Genomic DNA, 15,003 nt, shown 5'->3' with positions numbered 1-15,003 from the left:
GTTTAGCCCCTTGTGGGTAGTAAAGAAATAGGTATTCCGCCCATCTTTATGTTCTGAGTTCAAATTCCGCCGACGTCGACTTTGCCTTTCATCCTTTGGGGGTCGATAAAATAAATACCAGTTGAGTACTGGGGTCTATGTAATTGACTTGCCTATGGAATTGCTGGCTTGTACCAAAATTTGAAATCAATATTAATAGCGTCGAAGACAGCGAATTGGCAAAATCACTTGCACGCCGGGCAAAATGATTAATGGCATTTCATCCATCTTTACGTTCTGAGTTCAAAATCCGCCAAGGTCGACTTTGCCCTTTATCCTTTTGAGATCGATAAAATAAATACCAATCGAACATTGGGGTTGATGTAATCGACTTCTCCCCTCATCCAAAATTGCTGGCCTTGTGCCAAATTTGAAACCAATATTAATAGCGTCGAGAATACCCTTGTACGCATGAAGTGCATTCCGTAAGTTTTCGGACATTTTACAAGAGGCAGTTGTAACTGTCCTAGATTATTGTAAGTATAGTATATCATTAATATACATCTAATAGGCTAACCTGCCAATCTCTGTTGTTCCAGACTAAAGGCAACGGCTGTAACAGCACTTTGGACACATCCTACTGAACACTACTTGTCACAGCTGACTAGTTTGCAGAATGCAGTCGGGACGTCTAGAAGCTCGCTATGCCATGCAGTTTTATGTTAAACTGGGCAAGAATATTGCAGAAACTTATTGCAGGAGTGGCTGTGTGGTAAGTAGCTTGCTTACCAACCACATGGTTCCAGGTTCAGTCTTACTGCGTAGCACCTTGGGCAAGTGTCTTCTACTATAGCCTCGGGCCGACCAAAGTGGATTTGGTAGACGGAAACTGAAAGAAGCTCGTCGTATATATGTATGTATGTATATATGTATATGTATGTATGTATGTGTGTGTGTGTGTGTGTGTGTGTGTATGTGTGTGTGTGTGTATGTTTGTGTGTCTATGTTTGTTCCCCCCAACATCGCTTGACAACCGATGCTGGTGTGGTTACGTCCCCGTAACTTAGCGGTTCGTCAAAAGAGACCGATAGACTAAGTACTAGGCTTACAAAGAATAAGTCCTGGGGTTGATTTGCTCGACTAAAGGCGGTGCTCCAGCATGGCCTCAGTCAAATGAGTGAAACAAGTAAAAAGAGTAAATGTCCCAGACTGCTCATGGATTAACTTTTCCACTGGCACAAGAGGTTCAATGACGGTAGAGAGGAGGTGGGCGAAGATGAGAGATGTTGGCGGGAGAGGACGTCAGAACATCAAAAATGGCTGAGAAAATTCACAATTTTCTGAATGAAGACTATCGTGTGTCTATAAAGAAGAGCTTACTTTCAAAACCAAATATATGCATCGGAATGACTCCCAAATAATTACTCTACTCTCTCTTTTACTCTTTTACTTGTTTCAGTCATTTGACTGCGGCCGTCCTGGAGCACCGCCTTTAGTCGAGCAAATCGACCCCAGGACTTATTCTTTGGAAGCCTAGTACTTATTCTATCGGTCTCTTTTGCCGAACCGCTAACAACAGCTTGAATATAACTGATTTTGATTGGAAGACTAAGATTTGCCCTCTGTCTATATGGCATCTATCCCAGTTTGGCTTAAGAAAATTCCATGTGCGTGAGGCCAGCAGATTGTGTTTTAATGGTTATCATGAAATCGATCAAATATGCACTTATACCGATTATGAAAGCAAGCTCCTCTATGCACAACATTTGTACGAAGTCTGTTTCCAGGGTTCTCAGCAATGATCACCCTGGTAACAAACTACATGTCATCAAAACTGTCCCTCACTCCCCCCACCCTACAGTACAGACCTTGCTCCCTGTGACTTTTAGTTGTTCCTCAAGCTGAAGAAGGACCTCAGGGGCAGTCGTTTTGAAGATGAAGGAAGCTGTGACAAGGGTTCTGAATATCTTCAGTTTGGAAGAATTCCACGGGGCTTTCACGAAATGGCTGGAAGTGATATTAATAAATGTCTCTCCTGAAAAAAGTTTGGAATGTACCTTTTGTGTGCATGTACGTGTGTGTGTGTGTGGTAGACACTGCAAGCAACATCATGTGGAAGAATGGTAGTGAGGGGAAAAGCGAAGTGATTTTTTTGGTAGGGGATGGGGGACAGATGCAGGGAAAGGGGTTGGAGGAGTGGTCGACATCATAGGCGTGTGTGTGGGCAGCTTCAATTCAGTAGCGTAGTTATGCCGGGGTGGGGCAGGTTGAGGCAGCGGCCCGGGTGACGCTTTGTGGGGACGGTGTTTTTGAGTTTGCTGATTAAGCGTGTATAGGCTTGGAACCCCCCGGGGGAGTGTGGGTGGTGAGAAAGACTGCAAACTCAATGGCTCCCCCGGGCGGCACATTCTATTGCTACGTCACTGCTTCGACTATAACATATTAGTTATTCCTCTATCATTAACTGAAGCTACATATATTAACCTGCATATTTGCGGATTTATAAAGCAATCCACATAATTGATATCTAATGCGTCCACCCCACTACCAATCACCTTCTATTCTCCTTACCTAGGAGCACTCCGTCGGTTGCGACGACGAGGGTCCCAGCTGATACGATCAACAGAACAGCTTGCTCGTGAAATTAATGTGCAAGTGACTGAGCAATCCACAGACACGTATACCCCTAACGTAGTTCTCAGGGAGAGTCAGCGTGACACAGGACTGGAGCAACATGAAATAAAATGTCTTGCTCAAGGCCACAACGCGTTGCCGGGAATTGAACTCACAATTGACCTTACAATCGTGAGCCGAATGCCCTAACCACTAAGCCACGCACCTTTCCTAACCATACCTCTCCAGTACATTATCCTAGGGCACTTCTGGCTCAACCAATCTGATCCCGTCACTTTCCAACCCTTCTTTTAACACTTTAGCATTTAAAGCGGCCATATCTGGCCTAAAATATTCTATCTGTATGTCCAACCTGGCCAGCTCAGGCCTTTCACACCTACTCTACAATTTCATTCTAACAATAAACAAATCACATAATCGAAATATTGAAGCTACAAGGTACTTTTTTACTTGTTTCACTCATTTGACTGTGGCCATGCTGGAGCACCGCCTTTAGTCGAGCCAATCAACCCCAGGATTTACTCTTTGTAAGCCTAGTACTTATTCTATCGGGTCTCTTTTGCCGAACCGCTGAGTTACGTGGACGTAAACACACCAATATCGGTTGTCAAGCGATGCTGGGGGGACAAACATAGACACACAAACACACATATATACGACAGGCTTCTTTCAGTTTCCGTCTACCAAATCCACTCACAAGGCTTTGGTCGGCCCGAGGCTATAGTAGAAGACACTTGCCCAAGGTGCCACGCAGAGGGGCTGAACCCGGAACCATGTGGTTGGTAAGCAAGCTACTTACCACACAGCCACTCCTACGCCTATATGAAAAATGTAAGCACAAGCGGAATAGTTATTTCTTTACTACCCACAAGGGGGTAAACACAGAGGGGACAAACAAGGACAGACATAGGTATTAAGTCGATTACATCGACCCCAGTGCGTAACTGGTACTTGATTTATCGACCCCGAAAGGATGAAAGGCAAAGTCGACCTCGGCGGAATTTGAACTCACAACGTAATGCAGACGAAATACCGCTAAGCATTTCGCCCGGAGTGCTAACGTTTCTGCCGGCTCACCGCAAGATTAATTCAAAACAATGTGAATAAATAAGCATTACATTTGACAGAGTTATCTGAACACTAACTGTTAAGAGTGTCCGTAACCTGCGTTTTTTACTGCTCCTCTTTACGCATGCAACCCGTGTCTTCACCTGTTCTTGGCCAGTTTTCACACCTGCTTATTCCTCAGTATCACAAGCATTAGAAGAGCCCTATAATTACTCTCTCTATATCCAAGATTATTTCACCTGCAATCCAGAAACCTTATTTATTGCCTCAAATTCCGACTATGCAGTATGCAGGTTTTACACCAGATTGGTTAGAGACTCAGCTGCACGGATTGCAGTGGTTTGATGATTAGCCGATAGGTTTACCGAACATCTTAGCGACTTAGAGATTTAACAACGCCGAATCACCCATCAAGCTCCTTTCTACTCAGTAAACTATATCCCTTGGCACCTCTACGTTTTCAGTCTTCTTCTACCGAAAGAGTCTCCATCTCCTGTGTACGTAGCAAACAACAAATTTTCTTCCAGCTCAGAACAGTTCTGTAGCTATCGACTTGCTCTCCCTCTCTCTCTCTCTCTCTTTCTCACTCCACCACATCTGTACTTTCTCATGCATGGAGGAGAATCCAACCATTAATCTATTTTAAGACGAGGAAGAAGTAGATGTTGAATACAATGCTGAAGAAAATATCAGTACTACTGATAAAATGAAGATGGCGACCTGCTAGGATCGTTACTGCGTTGGAAAATATGCTTAGCAGTATTTCTTCCGTTTTATGTTCCGAGTTCCAATTCCACCGCCGTTGGCTTTGCTTTCCATTCTTTTAGAGTAGATAAGATAAGTATCAGCCAAATGTTGAAGTCGATATGATCAACTGTCCCTCTCCTCCAAAATTTCTGGTCTTGAGCCTATAGTAGAGAAAATGAGATGAACGAAAATAAATTTGCAATCTTATCATCGCTCATGGAAAAAAAAAATCTTTATTTTCCCCTTTTGCTTTAATTATCCTCAGTGTTATTAAGTACTTTTCTTCAGAGGATGATACCATGGCTTCAGATACCTAAGCAGTGACACAGAGAGTAGTGTATTATTCGTAGAAAATCTGGATCGTCATTTTCTCCAAGACCTAACTCATGTGGATAAAGGTAAAAAACACTAACAATGTATGTGTGCATGCGTGTGGTAGTGTGCGGGTATATATACAGGGTGCCGTGAATAAACTCTCGTCTGAATTACGCAAAAATTAAAATAACACTGACATCTCATTTTAACAGATATATTTACCAAAATTACACAAAAATATCTTGAAATACTAAAGAGTAAATTTATTCAATAAAATCGCCACTGGCTTCAACCACGGCCTCCAGACCACTTCGGAATCTCCTATAACTCTTCTGGACGGTCTCTTTGTTTAAGTTGGTGAATGCTGCCATAATCCTTGCCTTCAGTTCATCTTTGGTGTTACAAAAGGTTTTGTTGGTCTCTTGCTCAACTGCACCCCATACATAATAATCAAGGGGATTGCAGTCTGGTAAGTTAGGTGGCTAGATGTTAAGGGTGATGTGATCGCAGAAATTGTCTGACAATCATGACAGAGTTCTCCTGCTTGTGTGGCATGGTGCAGAGTCCTGTTGCCAGACATAAGGGCTTCTAGCAGCCACTCTCTTGACCCAGGGCAGCACTACCTCCTACATGCACATGAGGCCGTGTGGGAAGATGAATGGAGGCATAACGTCGCCATCACTAGTGATACACTCCAAACACCCTGATGTTGACTGGATGTTTGATTTTTATCACTCTTGGTACATGTTTTGGGGATACGGTAAGCTAACGGTTGTTCTGTGTGTTCACCATCTGCTCGTATTGGAGATTCCGGCGCGGATGCCAAGCAGTACATCATGTAGTTTCCAAATTTCTAGCAGAGTGAATTGTGTCATGATACTGTTTTTCTCATAGACGGTGCCCAACTGACTCTACTACACTGTGTAGTCGACAAAATAAAAAACAAAAACAATGCACGTGCGGGAAATGAAAAAATATATAATGGCGGCAAATTACCAGTCGCACTCTGTACATATGTGTGTGTGTGTGCGTGCGTGCGCGCAGAAACTTAATCCGTAGAAATTTAAAGGTAACGTAATCCAAGGGTAGAGTAAGAAAATCCATGAATCAAGTACTTCAAATCAGCCGGAAAGGACGTAGAAGGTCCATGTGAGCATGAGATAAATCAAATCGAAACGTTAAAAGCTCTCTCTTTTTATCGAGCATCAAACTAATACATTCCATGTGCACATCCTCTTGTTGGTTATTGTTAATGTTCGACTTTTCGATTTGACTATATATATATATATATTATATATATATATATATATATATATATATGACCGCGTGTGTACCATTGGCGATTTTTTCCCTCCGTCTTCCCTTCTTTGGATCTTTCCTTTTCCTATGTTTCTGACGAAAAGCTCCGCTCGAAACGTTAAACCCTCCTTCTTTCCTGAGCGTCCAATGACATTATACTTGTTCCACGTCCTCACGTTGATGTGTTTTCTCTTTGTGTTTTCATGTTTGGATTAACTATATATATATATATTATATATATATATATATATATATACATACATATAAGAGGGATGACCACTTAGTGGACATCCATTATGCTAGAAGTCGACCCCTTATGGTCTTACCACTAAGAAAGGAATGTTATATATATATATATATATATTTATACATACATATATGGGTACAGGACGTCACCAACAGTAAACATGAAATACGAAAACAAATGAGTTAAATACACGAATAACGAGAGAAAAAAACGACAAGTAATACGAAGGACCCTTCATCAGTTGTCGGCTGTCTATCTACTCCCCATTTTGAGCAGTCTGTGGTACGCTGGGAGAGAGAGGACAGAGATGAGAGGAGGAGAACAGTCCCTTTAATGTCAGATTCGCTGAATTTGACATTAACAGCCTTGTTTAAGTTAGATGGTCAGCCATTGTTCGGGGTTGTGCCCTCACCGACCTGAGATGAACAGTGGTTGGGTCGAACTCGAACAGCTGAAACTGCTGTTTTGGGGAAGATGTGAGGGATCCAGTATTCACGTTCGCTACGTGGAGAGAGACCAGAGGAAATAGGAACAATTTCTGCCTATCCAAAGTGTTGTTGGATAGGCAGACATTCTTCAACAGCTTCGAGGGTACATAGGTGGAACATGTCCGAGCTCCCTTAGTGATCCGGTTGACGAGCTTCTACTTGAACAAGCCCTAGAGGACGACAGCAATATCCTCAACAGGGATCTGGACAATAGAACAAGGTTCTGTCCTAAGTATGTCGGAGCTGGAGTAGCATTAGTTGCATGTCCGGTTTGAAAACCTTTCGGCTTGAACCTTAGTAATGCCAACGCAGCTCTTGTGGTAACTTAGACTCCACAAGTAGCATTTGATGGCCTCCAAATAGCGACTTGTACGGGTGCAGAAAATACAGCTTGGAAGTGAACTGGCAGCATCAGTGGGGTCGGCATTAGAATTAGAATTCAGATGGGGAGGCGATCGTGGTGGTGGAAGATTGGCGCTGGAAGTAGAGGGGGTAGATGGGTGAACAGTATTAACTCTGGTGGGACTCGGGTGGGTGCAGGAGGCAGGGTGGCTGTTGTAGGAGAGGTGAGGTGAATAAGTGGAGGTGGGGGGAAAGCTAGTGATGGATGTAGAGAGGGAGCTGGATGAAGAGCATTAACACTGGCGGTGAGGTTCAGCTGGGGTGGGAGGAAGGGGGAGATGGCGGCAGGCTGGCTGCAACAGGAGTTGTGGGGGTGAATAAAAGGATGAGCAGGACTAATTCTGGCCGAATCTGACGATAGAAGAGATAGGGGGTGGGGATTCGAGTTAACTCCCCAAGAATGTGACGGAGGAGGTTGGGAGCGGGAGGAGAAATGATGGTAGGATGTAACAATCGTTTAACCATTCAGGTGTCTTGGTCACCGCCGCATAACCCAAAACTTTTTCATTTTTATTTTATTTTTCTTCCCCTTCAACAAACCACCAATGTTAAATCCAGCCAGACCAGCGTGAAGCAGAAGTGAGATAATAGTAAAGTGAGGGCATTAAAACACCGAAGAGAAAAGAATGAAACTGAAGAATTTTGAGACGTACCAAAATGAAACAACAACAAAATATTACAAAATATAGAAACAATGTATAAAGACCATGATTTGTATGTTAACCCCCACCCTCAAAACCGACATTCATAAGCATTTCATTCTTTCGGGGTGATGCAAATTCTCAAATCCTAGTGATATGTTCTGTTATCATCGCTACTTCAACGGTCTTTGCTGCTCAGAGCTCCTACAGTCTACATTCAGATAATCTCGGCCTACTACTAGTCTCCCATTACTTTGCCAACTTGGAAGCCCCCGCACAAACTGCTACGTCCCGTTCTTCTCTTCAAAGTTATCCTACTAGAATTCTTTTTGTATCCATGTTCTTTTCCCCCACCACAGTCGTCAACCAATATTAACCGCGTCTATCTCACCGGTCTCAGAGAGGTTGAGAAAGAAATGGGTTCAACTCCTAGCTTTAGAACCAACCAACAAAAAAAAATCAGGAAAACAACACTGTTCCAAATTTGTGGCCTTATGTAGCTGTGAAAGAAATCTATATTAAAAATGTAAAGAGATAATAACAATCTCTTGGGCAAGAAATGTTACTATTGTTGTTAACTGAAATAACTTGTCAAACGCAAATAACGTCTGGTCTATTTAATTGTTCAAGGGAGGTAACTCTAGTTTTTTTTTTCCTTTTTGGTTTTAATGTTTTAATTCATTCAAAGTAAACGAATTATCGAAGAGAAAGAGAGAGAGTCTATGTAGGTGTGTTTGTTTATGCATGCATGTAATTTGGAATTTATTGTTTCCATATCTATCGGGAACCAAGTGTCTATCCCTCGATTTATGTACATAAAATGACCTATACAAAGTGAGAGAAAGTAAGTTAAAGAATATTATAATCGGTCATAGGATCGCGGTTTCGATTCCCAGACCGGGCATTGTGAGTGTTTATTGAGCGAAAACACCTAAAAGATCCACGAGGCTCCGGCAAGGGATGGTGGTGATCCCTGCTGTACTCTCACCACAACTTTCTCTTACTTCCTGTTTCTGTTGTACCTGTATTTCAAAGGGCCGGCCTTGTCACTATCTGTGTCATGCTGAATATCCTTGAGAACTACGTTAAGGGTACACTTGTCTGTGGAGTGCTCAACCACTTACACGTTAATTTCACGAGCAGGCTGTTCCGTTGATTCGGATCAACCGGAACCCTCATCGTCGTAACCGACGGAGTGCTTCCACATAATCGGTAATAAAAATAAAGTGGAAAATATGAACTTTTGAACAATTTCTTTTCTGCTGACTAGAATTTTAGCCTGGAGCCGTTAGCACAAATATTAGGACTTTACATCACAACCAATGTACTTTTAAATGTTACCGTTTTTTAACATTCGATACTTCTTAAATCTATAACGTTTATTCATGTATTTCCTTTAATATTTCATTAGTTTATTAAGTCTCAGTCGTTTCAAGACACAATGGGCAATGTACAAGGTGGTATGAAAAAGTTCTGGGACTAGATATGTGTAATAAAAACAGCTTATTTACGTAAATTTGCACAGCATCTCCTTCGAAATAATCACCTTGCGCAGCACTACGCCAGTTCCAGCGGCTTTTGGAATCCGGCCTAGAAGTCGTTTTCCATAAGAGAGTCAATAACATTCCATAATTTGCGATGGATCTCAACAACGGTTTTAAAATGGCGATCTTTGAGCTGTATGTTCATCTTGAGGAAGAGACGTAAGTCCATAGGTGCTAAATCTAGTGAATAGAGTGGGTGCAGAAACGATGTGATGTTGTTTTTGGTGAGAAACTCACGAGGGGTGCTCATTGACTGGGTGGGTTGTCGTCGTGAAGAATTCGATTCTTCGCACTCCACAGATCTGGTTCGCCGAATGTCCTCCTTCAAACACTTCAAAATGTTGCAGTAGAAATCTTGATTGATGGTCTGGCCCTGGGGGATGAATTCTCGATGCACAATACCACATTTCTGGGGATGACGCTTGTGGCAGGTCTTTCAGGGATGTTCTTCCACTTTTAAAGCGCCTGTGCCACTCAAAACATTGCATGCAACCCATTGCCTCATCACCATAGGCTTGCTGAAGCATGCTCAATGTCTCTGTAGCAGACTTCCCAAGTGTAACACAAAATTTCATGTTGGCTTCTTGTTCCTGTCCGTGGCAAAAATCGCAGACTACACCATACACATGATCACAAATTTCATAACTTGCGAAGTAAACACAGCGATGTCATTTGGCACACTGTCTCATGAAGGTCACTGCTAGCTCTCACTATACATGCAACTGTGTGCTGCCATCTGTTGGCATGTTACAGAACTATTCCAGGAACCTTTTGATATCACCTTGTAATTTGATGTTGTTGCAAGGAAATGTGTGTGTGGTGCATGTAAATGATGTAACAATAGCTCGCGAAAAATTAACAGAATTTTATTTCACTGCACAGATAATTTTTTTGTGTTGGTCATGAATTAGAAATTGCAACAACAAAGTTTATACACTGCAAAGAATAATTCTGTAGCTCTTACAAATAGTCGATTAAGAAGGCTCTGTAACTAGGCTGCCAAGTCAAGAGAAAATATACATAGACTGATATTGGCCAACTGTGACAGCATATCAAAGTTGAATAAAAGCTGTGATAAATGATTTTCAAAATTAGTAAGAGAATATGTGGATAGCTGAGCTGCAAGCTGCCACACACAATGGTGCAAGGTGAAGTGTGAGATGAATTCTGCAAATGTGCCTAGTAAGAGCGATGACTTGCCCAGTCGAAGTTTGTACTCAAAATGTGCCAATTCAAAAGCCTTGTAAGAAGAATATTCTGGAAGCTCCTACAATGATCTAACACATCACATTTAGCTGCTAATTGATCCATAACTCAGTTGCTCACATGAATAAACTGTTGCTATGCCATGATTTTAAGATGGCAATTTGACTCAGATTTGAGTCTTGCTACAATGTATACAAAAAGATTATATACATGTATATACATATATATAATTTGGTATTATTAGGGTGTAGCTAACATAATAAATAGGAGCTGTTGTATATATATATATATATATATATATACACACACACACACATATATACAGGATGTGATGTGTAAATTGTTGCCATTTTATATTTTCAATTTTACACATGGTGCATTGTTTGTTTTTGATTTTGTTGACTACACAGGATAGTAGGATCAGTTGGGTACCACCTGTGAGAAAAACAGCACCATGATGCAATTCACTCAGCCAGAAATTTAGAAACAATATGCTGTACTGCTTGACATTTGCGCTAGAAACTCCAATACAAACATTTCAGAGTGCTTGGGTGTCAATCTGAGGACATGTACCAAGAATAATAAAAATAAAACATCCAGTCAGCATTATGGTGTTTGGAGTGATCAGTAATGATGGCGATGTTATGCTTCCATTCATCTTCCCACACAGTCTCACACTCAACACGAAATCCTACATCAAATGCCTAGAGATGGTAGTGCTACCCTGAGTCAAGAGGATGGCTGCTGGAACACTCTGTGTCTGGCAACAGGACTCTGCACCATGCCACACAAGCAAGAGAACCCAGTCATGACTGTCAGACAATTTTTGCAACCACACATCAACCCTAACATCTGACCACCTAACTGCAAACCTCTTCATTATTATGTATGGGGCACAGTTGAGCGAGAGACCAACAAAACTCCTCGTAAAACTAAAGATGAACCGAAGGCAAGGATTATGGCAGCATTCACCAACTTAGGCAAGAAAACCATCCAGAAGAGTTGCAGGAGATTCTGAAGTCTTCTGGTGGCTGTGGTTGAAGCCAATGGCGATTTTATTGAATAAATTTACTCTTTAGTATTTCAAGATATTTTTATGTAATTTTGGTAAATATATCTGTTAAAATGAGATGTCAGTGTTATTTTCATTTTCGCATAATTTAGATGACAGTTTATTCATCACACGCAGTATAGAGGGCCGGATTAAGACCTATTGAGGCCCTAAGCACTTAAAAGATTTTAAAAGATAAAAGATTATGTAATTCAAAATATAAACAATAACAAACCATAAAATAAATTTTTATCTTTTCAAAATGAAACAAAACAGTAAGAGGAAAAATAATGTTTATTTTTGTATACTTCCACATTATTTATATTTAAAAAGTTTCCTCCTACATTTTTGAATTGCAAAGTCTTTGATCAGGTCCTCAAAATTAATCTTAGGTAACACATCTGCATCTACCGTTAGTAGAGATAAAGGCATCCCAAATATTATTTTAGCAAGTTTAAAGTGATTTCTTTAGTGCAGTAAATCATTTACCATTTCTGTGGTGCCCCCTCCTTCCCTTGATGCCCTAAGCACATGCTTTTTCCGCTTAATGGTTAATCCATCACTGCCTGTATATATATATATATATACAACATAATTCAACAGAAAACTGTATCAATCCCTCCATTCATACATACATATATACATAGAAAAATGCTTAGCAGAATTTCATCCATATTCACATTCTGAGTTCAAATTCCAAGTTTGACTTTCAGGCTTGAACACTGGGGTTGAAGTATTTGATTTCCCCCTCTTCCCAAAATTTCAGGGCTTTTCCTATAGTAGAAAGTGGTAAAAGATAAGTTCTTTCCCAAGTCATATAGACTCATAAGGCCAGTTTCCTGGTTTCCATTGTGTATATATATTCCCCACCTGGAGAGGATATTAGGCCATCACAAGATTACTCATTTTTGTTAGCTAAGTGAACTGAAGCAATGTGAAATGAAGAGTGTTGCTCAAGAATACAATGTGTCGTAAAGTTCAAGAATCAAAACTACAACCTTACAATCATGAGTTCAGTACCCTAACCACTAAGCCATGCACCTCCACACATTTTTACTATCAGTACCACCATTAATATACTAACTGTTCAGCAATGTGCACCCAAGAGAATACCCTCCATCAGGCATTTGCGATATTCTGAACACCTACTTCCCTGGGCATTGATACATTGAAACTCCGACGTCTGGCAGCTGACTTGGCAGACACCCATAAAATTATTAACCATCTTACGAACAATAACTCTGAGCAACTTTTCAAACTCCACCTGTCTAACACCTGTGGACATATTTACAAAGTCAGAAAACAGCACAGCTCCCATGACGTTTGGAAACATTTTTTCATGCTAAGAGTTGCTGAAGTATGGAACAAACTGCCGGCATCAGTTGTTAGTTGTCGGAGGACTGCATTCTTCAAAACTTCCTGAGATTCGCCAACACTACACCTGATGTTCTCGCCTCCATACACATGCAAGCATGTATCTGACTCATACACTGTTCACTTTCCAGGCATTTGTACATTACTGCATATGCTTTATACGCACTTTTGATAAGTTGTGGTGCACCTGAGCACTGTATACAATAACTTCATTATTATAACTCAATCATAGGTGGCAAGCTGGCAGAATCATTAGCATGCTAGGCAAAATGCTTAGTAGCATTTTGTCTATCATTACATTCTGAGTTCAAATTCTATCAAGATTGACTCTGCCTTTAATCCTTTCAGGATCAATAAAACAAGTACCGGTCAAGCACTGGAATAATTTATCGACTTACTCACTCCCCTGAAATTGTTAGCCTCATGTCAAAATTTGAAACCAATACAGTATTATTATTAAAGCTAAAATTCTTGATGTGTTTAGAATTCATATCACACTTGTTTAATTTAGAGCGATTTGTAGTTGACTTAATAGAGGCTAAATTAGGCACATTAGACAGAAGAATTTTAAAGCTAAACTTATAAAATTTGTTCATGTGTGTGTGTGTGTTTATGTTTATATATATATAATATATATACATATAGATAGAAATATAAATAAATGCATATATACATACACAAGTGTATATACATATATCCTTATCTATATTTATATCTCAATCTATATTCATGTGTATGTCAATATGCCTGCCTCCCTATGTACATACGTACGTACGTACCTACTTACTTATCTATCTATAATGCATAGATATATATATGCCTATATATAAAGATAAATTACTTTATGCATATATATATATATATATATATATATATATATATATATCATCATCGTTTAACGTTCATTTTCCATGCTGGCATGGGTTGGACAGTTCGACCGGGGTCTGGGAAGCCAGGAGGCTGCACCAGGCTCCAGTCTGATCTGGCAGTGTTTCTACAGCTGGATGCCCTTCCTAACGTCAACCACTCCGTGAGTGTCGTGGGTGCTTTTACGTGTCACCGACATAGACGCCAGTCAGGCAGTGCTGGCAACTGCCATGTTCGGATGGTGCTTTTAACATGTCACCGGCACAGATATCTTAACTACAATTTCCATTTGATTTTCATTTTGATGTTGGTGTTAACGTACTTGACTCAATAGGGCTCCTCAAGAACGGCGGGTCACTCTACGATCCAAGGTTAGCACAGTAGGCCGTCCTGTGAGCCATGGACACGCATAAATATATATGGTGTGTGAGAGCACATAGCCCAGTGGTTAGGGTATTACACTAACAATTGTCAGGTTGTGAGTTTGATTCCTGGACTGGGCAGCATATTGTGTTCTTAATCAAAACACTTCATTTGATGTCACTCCAATTCACACAGCTGTGAATGGGTAACCTTGTAACAGACTAACATTCCAATCAGATAGGAATGTTGACCTATATATACATATATATTCATTTTATATTTTTTATTTTATCTAGTTTCAGCTCACAAGCTGTGGCCATGCTGAGGCACTGCTATTAACAATGTGCTATGCTTGCTGCACGTAGGTTTCCCAAGCGGTCACCCATCTAAGTACGAACTAGGCTCAACGTTGCTTAACTTCGGTGATCAGACAATAACCAGTGCTTTCAACGTGATATGGCCATAAGCCATATATATATATATACATACATATATACACATACATTACATATATCTTAGCATGGGTTGGATGGTTCAACAAGACCAGCAAGCCAGAGAACTGCACTGAGCTCCAATGCCTGCTTTGGGATGGCTTTTACAGTGGATACTCTTCTAACACTAACTACTTTACAGAGTGCAATAGGCAATTTTTTTCATGCACCCCACCACTACTAGTAAGGACACCAAGGACTTGCAAGATAAAATCCCTTAAGGATATGTATGTATGTATGTATATATATATATATTATATATATATATATATATGTATGTATTTATA

At 40.6% G+C, this 15,003-nt stretch overlaps 1 pseudogene; it reads right to left on the bottom strand.

Moving 5' to 3' along the window:
• Positions 1 to 14,574: 14,574 nt before the first annotated feature.
• LOC115220827 lies at positions 14,575 to 14,693 on the bottom strand (annotated as a pseudogene).
• Between the last annotated feature and the right edge of the window lie 310 nt (positions 14,694 to 15,003).

This window comes from Octopus sinensis, linkage group LG1 (assembly GCF_006345805.1).
Source record: "Octopus sinensis linkage group LG1, ASM634580v1, whole genome shotgun sequence".
NCBI lineage: Eukaryota > Metazoa > Mollusca > Cephalopoda > Octopoda > Octopodidae > Octopus > Octopus sinensis.
Note: the sequence above shows the minus strand (reverse complement) of the source record. Positions and strands in the feature narration are given on the sequence as shown.